The following is a 12,136-nucleotide window of genomic DNA, read 5'->3' on the forward strand; positions in this document are numbered from 1 at the left end:
CACTGTGTATAAGTTAGCTACTGATTTATAGTTTTAATAAACTCGCTGAAAATGACAGCATTTCGTTAACTAGTACAAGATGAAAGGATTTTGAATTGAATTATTTATATCGCTGTCATTATTGTAGTGTAACTTAATCACATGTACTTCATGTATCCAATATGTAAAAGCAGCTTAGTTTTCGATTTTAATGAACTCCAGGTAAAAATTCACTTTCTTAAGATAAACAAATTTTGCCTCGTCTTTTCCTTTCAGAGACGATATCTGAAATAAATTTTTACATTTTGTCAATATATTTCTTCTTTACAATTAATATATCACTTAAGGTGGATCCCTACAGATATAGCAAATTTTTTTTCACCATTGAATTTTTCTTAAAATTTGCATACATATACTATGCAATGGCCTCTATGAAAATTTGAGTTAAAAATAGTATGTTACCAGACTCGTTTCCATGGTAACGGTCACCAAAGTTGGTACATCACGTGTATGCATAAATACATACCTGATGTAGAAACTCTGGATTTTTTTCAAGCCTTTGAAAGTATTTTGAAGGGTTTGTTCTTCATTTATTACAAAATTATTATTTAAAATGTAAATAAAACACAAATAATGGCAGTTTTATTCATTTTCATTGATTTCGTCTGTAATTTCATCAACACTGCTCCACAAAAAAAAACACAGATTTTGTTAAAAATTTCTATTTTTCTTAAATTTCCAAAAAAATGGTCCAATGAATATTTTTTTAAATTTGACATAAGATGGTCATAACAATGAGCTTTAAAAAGAAATTAAAAAAAATATGGGTCACCAGACTATTTTTTGCACGAAAAATGTTTTTGTGACCCCTAACGAAACAGAGATCAACAGCAGTTTTTTGTATATCTTTCATCATCGGTGATCAAAGTGTGACATATGTTGTCATATCCTTTGTTAAACTAACACAGAATAATACAGTTTCACAAGGCAAACAATGAGAACAATTTTTTGGTCTCATTGTTCAACGGTTACCATGGCAACAGGACATGAAGTTGGAAAATTCAAGTTTTTGCATTGTTCTGATGTGCAAGATTAACAACCTAACAGACAATGGCAGATCAAATACCATGATTTTAGACCAACAACACATGGCTTCTATGTAAATGTAAACAAATATTATGATACATTGTAATGCAGCTTATATTAGCATTACTGTGGTCTTAAATGAGCAAAATAAATTACTCAGAAGTTAGCGAAAATCACCAAATATAATTTTTTTTAAATTATCCATTCATAGGTAACAGTCATGCAAGTAAATGGATTAAAAAAGACTTTGTCACCTTTTCCACAATTAATGATTTAAGTTTGATGAAGCATAATGATAATACATTATATATTTCAGTTGTCATAGTAACATAACCAAAAAATGATGAAATTCTAACTTTTTCAAAGGTTTTTCAACTTTCTTTATTTTGAATGCCTCAATAATCAAGCAAACATATAACTGTTATATTTACAAATGTGTAAATAGTTTACTCCTCTGATTCAGTCAAGTACTTATTGATAGTCATAGCATTATTAGAGTTCACTGTGTTCTCAGTCAAAATTATCAATCCTTCCATATTGAATAGTACATGTTGCTCCCAGTCAGATATAGCATATTACTATTAGTGGCAATTCTTTTCTTTCAAAATCTTTGTTTTCTGGTTATCTGTTTGCCTCTCTAATTTCTTATTCATACTTTCCCAAATTTTCTACGTAAATTTTCCAGGGGAACATTCTGTTGCTGCATTTACCTGAAAGTTTAATTTATTTATTTGTAATGAAAAGGTGTAATATATACTAATAAACTACTAAATCTATATAATATTTCAGTGAGTGCAAAATTAATCCAATCATGCATTACAACATCAATTTAAAAAGATTATATTATACCTGACTAACAAAGGTACTCATTAAGAGTTTTATAATATGATATATGGCCAGGTTTTTGAAGTGATTGCAATAATTAGGTCAGCTGATGGGTATGCATTTTATATTGCTTTTGCATATGATGGCCATCCTTTTTAGTGGTTTTTGTTTTGTGAACAATGGCAATTTGGAATGCAATAATTGACAATATAAATGATATAGGGAGCATTATAGGGTCCAATGCAAATAAATTCAAGGTATACATGTATATTTATTAGGTGTAACCTTTACCATATATGTGTACCTTAAATCAAAACAGTTGAACTGTTCTTTTTGGTAAAAATTTACATATATACAGCATGTGACCAAGTTTGAAATAAACATAAGTTATCTACATCACATAGTTATCTTCATTGTCAGAATTGTGGCACATAAGAACCAGTGGCAGTCTTGATAATATACTTTGTATTTAAATTATAAAATAAAGTACAAATCAATAGTGTAAAATGTGGATCACTGTGACCTTCTTTTGCCTGGAAGCTGAGTTACTTACTGAGACTCTGAGAGTGTATATATAAGTTTGCATGATATGACACCTTTTAGTTGCTGAGATATACATTTGTTGTATATGAAATTGGATGTTTAATGTAACCAAAGTCAGTGAAGTGGAAAATGTAGGTCAGTGACATCTGTGTACAAGTTTACATGATCCTACATTTTATAGTTGAGTCTACTAAATATATTGTCCAAAAAGAAATGTTATAAATGCCTGCAAAACACCATTATCAGATTAAAAAGTCTCAAATGGAACCTAAGTTTTTTTTTCAAAGGTAACTACATGTAATTATCCTAAAATGTATGTATTTACCATTGACAGTCATCCTTCATTTTTCTACAAAACTGCTGCTAATAACCTGCTGTTAAATGATGACCATGAGACCTACAATTGATAACAAATATAACAAAAATTAAATAAGTAAATTAATATAATCAGATAATATAGGATTCATAAAAAGTGAGAGTTTTATATTACTTTTTATCAATGTTGGTTGTTCAATATCAAAATAGTGAAAATAATGATAAAAAAAGCCATATTCCATATAATAACAAGAGCATTGCTAAGTATGGCATCCTCTCACCATAGAAGACTGTTGCTTTCACATGGGTGTTTAGAATCTACAATGTCCACTTTCACCTTGACAATTGGGAATATCTTTTCTATTAATAAAGTTAAAGTCTAAATTCTTTAAATTTACCTGTATTACTTTCATAGTTTCAACCAGTACCAAACATTTGCAATTCTGCAACATAACTAGCTTCAACCTAATGAAAAAAAGTGAAAACAAATATATATCAATGAAAGTGCATGCAGTGTTCAAATACTATAGCTAAAACATATTACATTTTAAATTAACTGGAAACTCAGGCTGTTAACAATGAAATTTGTAATAATAATATGTATAAAGGCTTTCAAAACCAAATAGGTTTCATTAAATTTGTTGAAATTATACATTAATATAGATTTCATTTAATAAATTATACATATGTAACTAATTCTAGTTCAATATTTTTGTTGAAACAAATTCTGTCATGTTCAATACATGAAAGTCTTCAAGTATATATAACAATGCTTTACCACAAAATTGATTTGAAATATTGACCCTAAACTTGAAATTATTACCAAGATCTGTTAATTCATTTTTATGACTGCTTAAGTGCAAATATGAATATAATTATGGTCCTCATTATACTTTATATCTACTTAGGAAAATTTATGAATTATATGACTAAAGGTTTAATTACCTTCCAATTATTCATTAAATTAACCATGTTTAAAACTGTTTCTTCTTTTGAATTTATTTACAGGATTCTTTTGCAACTACAAATATTTTCTTTCCAGTTTAATTCTCCTTTTTCTTTAAGTATGGCTGATGAATTCACAGACAGTACATTCAATCCATTAAGGAAATTGTTGAAATGTGTGGCACAAATTCCTGCATGTATCATTCCTGAAAAATATGATATGAAATGTCAGTCTGCACATGTATTGGTTAATTAGATAAACTATAAACTATTTAGACTTGAGTTCATAATTTTATTTGGAATATACAATTGATTTTTTCAATTTATATTTATATAATATGATTGTGAATTCATGTTTACCTTTATTCTTATAGATCACAGACTCACATTTATTTCTAATAATGTGGAATGAGGGTGGGTGCCCCCCTTCTTAATTTTCTTTTTTGCCTTCATGCATTATCCTGCATTCTACACATCATTCTAAATGACTAAATATGTAAGGTTTCCGACCACTTGGTCTCTGATCACATGCAAAAGATGACTTAATATGAAAATTCTGATTATAAAATAAAGAAAACTAATATTTTGAGTTTGTAAAAAATTATTTTTGTGAATGAATCATTGTGACTGCAATTGTTTACTTTTTCAATTCTAATTTTATTTATGGTTATATAATTGCTACCAAATAAGTATTTACATATAGATGTCTTTGTGTACATTGCAAAAATGATAAATAACTTCCAGGGGCAAAATTCCAGAAAAATTACTAAGTCCAGCTTCATAAAAAATTTGGGCAGCACTTCCCCTCAAAATAAAGCTTTTTACCCTCAAACCACATAAACCCCAGACCATAATAGAGGGGAATTAAAGAAAGAAAAAGAGAGGTGTGGGGCAGGTTCATTTATTCAAGACATGAAACCATACACCTTCTCCAACCAGTAAAATGTGTAAAGTCTAAAGAGAATATATAATAAAGAGAAAATTGAACTCTCTTACCATGTCCAGCTTTTGAATTGATAACAAATCCACCAGTCCCATTTTCCCCCTCGTTTCTACACTGTCACACATGATATGCAGGTTACATGCACTGCAGCTACAACGTCCGATATGGTATGGACAAAATGCTCCACGGCCTCCACCTCCTGGTCCAAGCCTTGAAGGTCGTATTTCCGTTCACAGACAGTATCCGCAGGGGACAGTTTTGCATCTTAACGAACATATTCTGCGCTAGGTGATCATCAGAGCTAGCCGTCGACCTTCTTTCCAGGTTCCGTCAAACGAAACATCACTGTCTGTGATCGGACGCCGAATTTCTCCAACTCTCAAAAACTTATATCATATGATATTATAAGTTGAGAATCATTTAAGATTGTGTGAACTTTCAGGCTGAAGCTATTCATATTCTTTATTTTTAAAGAACGCATGCATTTATCCTTTATGATAAACCTTCCTTTCTTCTGAGCGATGAGCTGTAACTTGGAAGTTGTTTACACACGTTGACAACAGACGACATCGGAACTGTTACCGTGACCTAGATATACAGGCGATATATCCTAAATTTTTAAACGGGAACCAGTTTTACATCAGTAAAATGTTGTTATCTCCCTTAGTATCGGAAGTCACCTTAAGCCGTTTACTAAAAAACGAATCATTATCAATGTCATGGTGGCCGTATTCTGTCAATCAGCGTTTTCGCTTTTTGGTTATTTGTATAAGCCAAAAACACGAAAACGCGAAAATGATAAATGTCAGTAACAACAGATCACTTATAGTATTCTGTAAACATGGTTAATGGATTTGAATTCATGTATATAACTTGAAAGACATATGTTGAGCATTCACGGAAATTACGACGGACTCATGTTCCATATAATTTTCTAAATGTTTCATGGTGAAAGGTGTCATTTAATTTAGTCCTGGTATCTATGATGAGTTTATTTATTGAAAAAACGTTTATTGTCAAAAAAATTGTTACCATCCTTTGACTAATGCACTGGATGGTTAATTACGTATACATGAGCCAAACAAAATTCCGATAAATACAACATGAAAAAACTGTTTAAGCTAAACATGTGTTAGGAATGGTGTACTGTTAGTATTAACACGATTGAATAATTCGCAATGCAACGAAATCACAACGCGTATTTGAGAAATATGCCGTACAGAAAACCAGTCTACAAGCTAGATGATATCTTCGGGTACTAGTTAAGAACAGCAGCGACGATCAAATGGAAGTTGCTTAAACACACTACACTGATTTCACAGCGCCCACCATGCACGTGTGATTGAAATAACATAAAATTATTACGCGAAATCAAAAATCAAAACAAACAAACTAACAAACAAACAAACAAACAAACAAAAAAGATTTGCCAAGACTAGATAAAAAAAATAAGAAAAAACCTTTACATGCATCTACCTATACTTATAAGTTAAATCAAAGCTAAGATCCTCCATGTTCATTTGTGAACGCTTAACCACCAAGGTATTGACAAAAAAACACTAGACGCAATTTTTTGGAAGGCAAGTATCATCTTCTAAAATCTAACAAATGTAACGCAATTAAGTTAGATGGACTAGCAGTTTTACTTCATGGCAGATTTAAATATTTTTGACCACATGCATACGATTTTGACAGGTTTCAATATTTTGAAACTTGAAAGTTTGAGTTCGAAGAGTACGAAATATGAAAAAAACATGTAAGGTAAGGGTACATTCAAATTGTCCCCATCATAATATTGTTTACGGTCATATCTTAAGTTGAACTGCGATGAACGACATAGTCTTTCAATATTAATTCTTCAAATGATTTGAGGGGAACATAATTTTAGAGCTTGAATAGATAAAACAACTTAAATACATAAGATATCATAATAAATATCTAAACAAAGAAAACTTAAGTAAACGATAACCTTTTTGTTTACAAAAAAAATTATATGGTTTAAATAATTTTTCTGACGTGTTTTATTTAGTTGCATTTATAGCATATCTATGATCCTTTAATTCATTCGTCTGTGATATGAAAGATATAAAAACAAATAAAGCCTTAATATATTACGGATAAAAGACATTCAGTGTATTAATTTGGAATCCTAATATTAATTTTCTGTCAATCATATCAAAATAAGAGAATACAAAGTCACTGGAGGTATTGATTACTGTCAAAACACGATCAAAATTGGTAAGGGATATATCTTTAATGTTTTGTACGGAGACTAGAATTAAAAATATTTCAAACGTTTTTTTATGGAAAAAAATATACAGACGATATATTAGTAAGATGAAAGCGATTATATTTCCCAACTGAAAAATGCAAACATCACTAGTATACAATGTGGACAAGTTATCAGATTTAAGAGGTCTATCTATTAAATTTGATGATCTTTTCCGATACAAGACATATAAAGTAAACAATCAAATACTTGTCCTATATGATACTTTTTGAAATACAGACTATATTTCAGGCAAATTCTGTTTTCATATAATTTCAATATGAAAAATTTAATAGTCAAACTACATCGAAAATCATTTCTGTTCAATCATTTAGAAATGAAGGAATCGATATTTTGATCATGAAAACACATGCAAGTAGTTATAAGTGTGTGGGAGGGTTGTTTGAAATACATATACTAGTATAAATGTGTACTGGGAATCGTGATAATACTCTGAACCAAAGAGATAACGCTGAAGTGCTATGGTCTTCATAAACTATACTAAGCATAAAAAGAAACGTAATTTGTCTGTAAAATCATCTAGGTATCTAAAAACAAAAATAATATAACAATAAGCTTATAGAATAGTTTGCTTACATTATTTCAAGGAGAGCAATAACAAGCTTAAGTGTTCTTCTATGGAAAAAATATCGCTCATTTTCGGACAATTCTAGCAGTACATGTACAAAATTCAATTTAACATGTCAATACCATGTTTGACCATCTCTTGCATCTATGACTACCTACGTCGCAAACTTTACTAAAATTATCCGTTCATAAATTTAAAAATTATTAAGAAACTAAGGTTTCAACTCCCTCAGTCAAAGTTGGCTTTAGATGAATTTGGATATTTTACGTATATATGTAGCTCTTAAACGGTTTCGGTAATTATCATCTTCGGATTTCAAATGTTTGGCTTTGAGCGTTCCTGATGAATGTAAATCCAGAAAAGCGCTTCGGACGCAATAAATTATTAAACGTGTTGTTTTCAATTTTTTTACATCACTGGGTCAATACCTCTGCTGGTGGACTATCATTCCCCGAGGATATCATCAGCTCAGTAGTCAGTACCTCGGTACTGACCTGATTAAACAAATTTTACTAAACTTGTCCGCTTATAAATTGTAAACTTATTAAGAAACTAAGGTTTCAACTCCCTCAGGTAAAGTTGGCTTTAGATGAATTTGGCTATTTATTTTACGTATTGTCGACATATACATATATAGGTCTTCAACGGTTTCGGTACTTATAGATCTTCGGATTTCAAATGTTTGGCTTTGAGCGTTCCTGATGAAGGTAAATTTAGAAAAGCGCTTCGGACGCAAGACATTATTAAAAGTGTTTCAATTTTTTACAAGTTAATACATGTACATGAGATACGATAAAAGTTCACGAGGTTTCTAAATAAACACAGACACCTTATGTGTGACGGGTGTATTTTAGTCTATATTGTTTTTCATACTGATGCGATAAAACGAATTCAGTATTACGCAATCGATACAATAAAGACCAACATATTCAATTTATTACATGCAAGTAATTTTCTAAAAGCTTTTCAAATATCATTCCGACATGTTAAACAAATAATGTTTGTTTTTGTGTAACTTATGAATCAAATGGAATTCGGGCAAGTGTTTTAGTTTTTTATGCTTTCGCACTTATGAATAAACTTCGGTTGTTTTTAAACTCTTCATACTGTGATGTAGTAAATTATTCGTATCAAATTTAATAAACAATTTTGCTAAGTTCCTATGGATACTAATGATAATCTAGGAGACATTAAACCCATCCATTATATTCAACTTGCACTTTATACTTGATGCGCAGTGGGTTCTATTCTGAAACTTAAAATACAAACTTTTAAGGGTCTCTAGTCAATGTATTATTTCATTTGAAAAAATTCTTAGAAGATCTCCGAAGGGTTAGTGAATCCGGCTGCAAATGATGCACCGTCGTCTTGCTCATATAGTAAAAACCCGGTAATAATTTTAACTCGGTAGTTCACATTTGTGAAAATTCAACGGTTTTTCCGTTCTGACATTCGGAACATATCCGATCTCAACTGTGAAACGAAAATTACATAACGGTCAAGTAAGTCTAGAAATCGCGTCAGTAAAAATAGGTTCCTTGTGAGCAGAAACCCTCTTACAAAAAAATCTTGTTAGGCAATATAATCCATGGAACGTCGTATAAAGGGGCTCAACTGAGGTTTATACTCCATATGCATTCGACCAAGTTGACAAGAATTTGTAAGAAAAATGTACATCTCATTGGCACTTACACCTTATCTTCCTATATCTATTGTATTTCAGGTCAAGAGTTTTTTTAAGCCAAAAAGAAACATCAAAACAAAAAACGAATATCAGAAATTGATGACACTACTAAAGGACCTATAATGAAAACAAGGAATCCAAGACAGGGTGAACACATTAAAATCATGACATTTATTTGCAATTATTATTGTCGTATATCTATTGGTTATGATAATGCAAAAAAGATCAAACGATTGTATGATATATGTAGCTAATACATTACACAGTTACCATAGGAATTTACAGCATTCCGAAAACTATAGTTTTTGCAACTATTTTAATCAAAAATCAATGCATTTAATGTTTATGATACTTTAACCAATCTACATTACTAAGAGATGTGATAATTTTATTAATAAGGATTCGAAATGAGAATTAAAGTTGTTTAATTAATTTATAAGTCAACACAAAAAGTCGTACACGAGAACGTTAACCAAACTGTACACACATTATAGTTTGCTTCATTTATTGAACATAGCATTGAAACATTGAAGTTTCTGCGAAAACTTTGTACTTCTTGGTAAATGAAAAACACTTCTTCAATATATGCTCACACTGTCCTGTTGGTTTGTCATTTCCTACGAGAGGAATTCTCTGTACGTTTTAATGGAAGTCATTAATATCCTTATATTCCTAAAATATTTGCGATTGAACGCTAAAAAACATGCAATTGTCAAGTATAACAGCCGATCTTTTTATGTCTATTACATGTTTTAATATGCTCCCACCAACAATAAATATTTGAAACATCAATTTCATTTATCAAGCAACCAGTTTATAAAGAAGTCAACAAATTTTCTAAATCAATCAACCAGTTCAATAATCATTCCAAGAAGCAATTAACTAATTAATGAATAAATCACAGAATTTAGTAAATAACTATCCCGCTCTTGTATATTGTTTTGTAATGTATTCATATCATGTAATGTTTTCATTTTAGTGGTATATTTAACATTGTCATAACTCTTGATGTTTAGCTAGCCACAACTCCGGGATCAACACACAATTTTTTTTTCAAATGTCCTGTACCAAGTCAGGAATATTGTAGTTGTTATCTAATAGTTAGTTTATATTTATGTTGCATTGTCGTTTGTTTTTGTTGCACTTCAGGGTTTGCCGTTGTATCGTTGAAACACTAAGACTGAACAAAAAAATGAAATTTCCGAGAATTATAGTTTACAATATTATTTTTATAATCGCACTAAAATATAGTAAACAAAACAAAAAGTACACGACGAAAGTCTATTAAAGTACAATAAGGAAATGTTGCACGATTGAAGAAAAAACTGTCAATAAACAAAATGACATTCATGGTTTTATGGGAGTATACTGAAGAGATTTAAAAAAGGGACACTCTTATGCATACACTTAACAATATCTAAAAGCATATGGATGTAAGATATATTTGTATTTCCATAGATTTCTCATATACAAGAGTAATATTATAATGAAATTTATCTAAATGACGTAAAACTAAAACATAAGCGATACTGTCTCACCGTAAAAACCTTGTAAATTTAAATTATTCTGCATCATAAGAGCACATAAAACGTAAAAATGTAAATTATGAATGCACAATTTAGATAACTTTTATTCACCTGTCCAAAATAGTATGAAACAATTACTTATAAATAAAAAAAAACTATAATTTACAAAAATAAAGCAAACCCATATTAAATTGTCATTGTGTGTTTTCAAAAATATTAAGTGGTCTATTTCTAAATCAATCACAAGTATCATTGTTTGCTATTTTAATTGCAATTGAAAAGATATTTTTGTAAGAACGGTTTAGAATGAAATATGACAGTTGTTATCCATTAGTTTTTTGGGGTTGAGCTTTTAATTTTGCCATTTGATTAGAGACTTTCCGTTTTGAAATTCCTCGGAGTTCAGTATTTTTGTGATTTTACTTTTTGTTAATATATAAATCGACTTTGAGCGAAAATATTCAAGTATAAACAATGTCAAACCGTATTCTTAAAATCTGTTTGATCTTAATCTAATTTATAGGTAAATCAATTTTTATCCCGGTAATGATATTTATTGTGTTTACTCTTTAATGGTTATTAAGTGTAACTATGGAATTGGTAATCTTAATTATATGAGCTTAGTAGGATACAATCGATCACATACCAGTGCACGTATACATGAACATGTATAAGGCCGTGTTCACATTGACCTAAACCCAGTGTTGTGTAAGTGTAACTCACACGTAAACTAAACAAAATTACGTTCCCATTGATAAAACTCAATGTTTACATGTAGTGTAAAACATGTTTTGCCTACATGCAGTCGATACTTGATGTAGGCCTTGTGTAGATTAAGTGTACACAAAACTAGGCATTTAAAACATTAGTTTCACTGTGTATATTTAAGGAAGGAACAATTTTTGAATGAAATTGATATTAATAACAATTATTAATAAAGTTCTTTACAGAAATATTTGTTTAAACTTGATATATTTATTTGTTTTTTTTTAAACTTAACGTAGCCTTATTAAGCCCTTATCAAAACTCAAAGCAGCATCATTGCCGAACACATAATTCATTTGAAAATTAAGGTCTTTCTGAATCGACTTGACTTGCACAGAAATGTTTGCCACTGGTCTTTACTCAAACAACGATTCACTCATAAATGCATTATCTAAAAAGTGTGAGGTAAATGTATAGTTTGTTTAGTACATGTATCTCGAATCCGTTAAATTACCCTTAAAACTAAAAAAAAACATTACCCCTCCCTTTGCCAAATACTCCTTGGAGAGGAAATTTGAAACAAACAGAAAAGATAGAAATATAGTGATCCCTCGAGACATCCTTATTATTTTTAAACTACTTCAAATCATCAAAATGGCTTTCATAAAGAAGCAACCACTTAACTTAAAAAAGGGGGGAGGGTATTTTGTTAATTTATCTGAGCCAG

The 12,136-nt window shown here is 30.2% G+C and overlaps 1 long non-coding RNA gene across 1 annotated transcript; it reads right to left on the minus strand.

Annotated features, from left to right (window-relative positions):
* Positions 1-1,421: 1,421 nt before the first annotated feature.
* Positions 1,422-5,325, minus strand: LOC139488391 (uncharacterized). Its single transcript, XR_011655998.1, has 5 exons — positions 4,690-5,325; positions 3,694-3,899; positions 3,147-3,213; positions 2,759-2,830; positions 1,422-1,775 (listed from the first exon to the last, which is right to left on the minus strand). It is a non-coding gene; the product is annotated as an uncharacterized lncRNA (long non-coding RNA).
* Between the last annotated feature and the right edge of the window lie 6,811 nt (positions 5,326-12,136).

Source organism: Mytilus edulis, chromosome 9 (genome assembly GCF_963676685.1).
Source record: "Mytilus edulis chromosome 9, xbMytEdul2.2, whole genome shotgun sequence".
In the NCBI taxonomy this organism is placed as follows: Eukaryota; Metazoa; Mollusca; class Bivalvia; order Mytilida; family Mytilidae; genus Mytilus; species Mytilus edulis.